Here is a 3,041-nt window from a genome sequence, read left to right as displayed (position 1 = left end):
ATCTCAAAAGTAAAATAAAGCTGGAGAGATGGCTTAGCAGTTAAGGCACTTGCCTGCAAAGCCTAAAGACCTGAGTTCAATTCCCTAAAACCTACATCAAGCCAGATACCCAGAGTAGCACATGTATCTGGAGTTTGTGGCTAGTGGCCCTGGCATGCCATTCTCTATTTCTCTCAGAAAGAAAAGAAGGAAGGAAGGAAGGAAGGAAGGAAGGAAGGAAGGAAGGAAGAAAGGGAGGAAGAAAGAAAAAAGGAAAGAAAGGGCTGGAGAGATGGCTTAGCTATTAAGGATTGCCTGCAATGCCAAAGAACCTCAGTTCAACTCTCTAGGACCCACATAAACCAGATGCATAAGGTGACGCATGCATCTGAAGTTCATTTGCAGTGGCTAGAAGCCCTGGCATGCCCATTCTCTCTCTTTCTCTCTCACTGTCTCTCTCTCTCTCTCTCTCTCTCACTCTGCCTCTTTCCTTCTTTCAAATAAATAAATAAAACTAATTTTTTTTTATTTAAAAAAAAGAAAGGCAGCGGGGCATGGTGGTGCACGCCTTTAATCCAGCACTCAGGAGGTAGAGGCAGGAAGACTGCCATGAGTTCGAGGCCAACCTGAGACTCCATAGTGAATTCTAGGTCAGCCAGTGGGGGCAGGTGGAGGACAGCCCAACTTACCTGTAATTAGAATCCAGAAAGAAGGAATGTGGAAAAGGGAATGTTTAGGAAACAGTGGCTAAGAATTTGACAAAACCAAGGAAAGATGTAATATCCCAGGTTTTAGAAACTGTAGCAGGGTATGGTGGCGCACACCTTTAATCCCAGCACTCAGGAGCAGAGGTAGGAGGATAGCCATGAGTTCAAGTTCAGCCTGAGACTACATAGTGAATTCCAGGTCAGCCTGGGCTACAGTGAGACCTTACCACAAAAAAAAAAAAAAAACACCTCCAAAGGACAAGCCTTTTCTTTCTTATTTATTTTTATTTTTCATTTTTTGTTTTTTCGAGGTAAGGTCTCACTGTAGCCCAGGCTGACCTGGAATTCACTACGTAGTCTCAGGGTGGCCTTGAAATCATGGTGATCCTCCTACTTCTGTCTCTTGAGTGCTGGGATTAAAGGTGTGCACCACCATGCCCAGCAAGCCTTTTCTTTTTAAATTTAATTAATTTATTTTTCTCTAGTGCTGAAGACTGGACCTAGTACCTTGAACTTGCTAGACAAGTGCTTTGCCATTGGGCTAAATCTCTAACTCAGATTTAAACAAAACAAAACATTTATTTATTAGTTTTTTGAGGTAGGCTCTCACTCTGGACCAGGCTGACCTGTAATTAACTTTGTAGTCTCAGGGTGGCCTCGAACTCAAAGCGATCCTCCTATTTCTGCCTCCTGAGTGCTGGGGTTAAAGGTGTGCATCACCATGCCCAGATTTATTTATTTATTTTTACTTATTTGAGAGAGAGAGAATGGGTGCACCAGGGCCTCCAGCCAGTGAAAACAAATTTCAGACACATGTGCCAGTGAAGGATTCAGGAACTACAGGGATACCATGACAAGCTTCAGAGTCACCAGTAGGCCTAAGTTTCTGTTTCCTGGCAAAGTTTAAGTAAGAGTTTAACAGTTTCTGAAAAAAACCACAAATTGCTTATGCCGTACATTCCTGTGGTCATAAGATAAGTTGCCTAAAGTGTTGCTTAAGTTCCTCAAACACACACAGCCAATCACAATAAAGGTTACCTAATCTACCTGGCATTCCCTTAGCCCCTGCCCGCCAATATCCTAAGCCAATCAGGAGAGTACAAGTGCAGTTACTGTTTAAAACAACCAATCATCTAACCATCCCCTACTTCTATGTTCAAATCCCTATAAACACTCTGCTCTCCTGTCACTTGGAGCTTTTGCATGAATCCACTGTGCTGGTGAAGTCAAGAGTCCAAGCTTAAGCCCGAAATAAAGCTCTTTGCCTTTGCGTATGTGTCTGGTTCTCCTTGGTGGTCACTGGGGGCGCCAGGAACTAGACATAACACCAGTTTGTGCATCTGGCTTACATGGGTCCTGGAGAATCAAACTTGGGTCCTTCAGCTTTGCAGCAAGTGCCTTCACCACTAAGCCATCTCTCCAGCCCAAACCCAGTTCTTAAAAAAAAATAAAAATAAAAAGAGGGAGTGGAGAAATGGCTCAGATATTAAGGCTCTTGCCTACAAACCCAATGACCCTGGTTTGATTCCCCAATACTCACGTAAAGCCAGATGCACAAAGTAGCACAGGAGTTCGTTTGCAGCAGCTGGAAGCCCTGGTGTGCCCATTCTCTCTCTCTCTTTCTATTTCTCTCTGCTTATAAATAGATAAAAATATTTTTTAGGGCTGGAGAGATGGCTTAGCAGTTAAGTACTTGCCTGTGAAGCCTAAGGACCCCAGTTCAAGGCTCGATTCCCCAGGACCCACATTTAGCCAGATATACAAGGGGAGAGCATGCGTCTGGAGTTTGTTTGCAGTGGCTAGAGGCCTTGGCACGCTCATTCTCTCTCTCTCTCTCTCTCTCTCTCTCTCTCTCTCTCTCTGTCTATCTCTATCTATTTATCTGCCTCTTTCTCTGTCACTTCCAAATAAATAAATAAAAATAAACAAAATTTAAAAAAATATTTTTTAAAAAGTAAAAAGAATAATATACACAGACATGGTTTTGAAAGCTTATTAAAAAACAAGAGGAAGGGCTGGAGAGATGGTTTAGTGGTTAAGCGCTTGCCTGTGAAGAATAAGGACCCCAGTTTGAAGCTCAATTCCCCAGGACCCATGTTAGCCAGATGCACAATGGGGCACACGTGTCTGGAGTTCATTTGCAGTGGCTGGAGACCCTGGTGTGCCCATTCTCTCTCTCTCTGCCTCTTTCTCTGTCACTTTCAAATAAATAAATAAACATTAAAAAAAAAAAAAACCAAGAGGAAGCCAGGCATAGTGGCACACGCCTTTAATCATAACACTTGGGAGGCAGAGGTAAAAGGATCACCATGAATTCAAGGCCTCCCTGAAACTAGAGTGAATTTCAGGTCAGCC

This window comes from Jaculus jaculus, chromosome 13 (assembly GCF_020740685.1).
Source record: "Jaculus jaculus isolate mJacJac1 chromosome 13, mJacJac1.mat.Y.cur, whole genome shotgun sequence".
NCBI classification, from domain to species: domain Eukaryota; kingdom Metazoa; phylum Chordata; class Mammalia; order Rodentia; family Dipodidae; genus Jaculus; species Jaculus jaculus.
Note: the sequence above shows the minus strand (reverse complement) of the source record.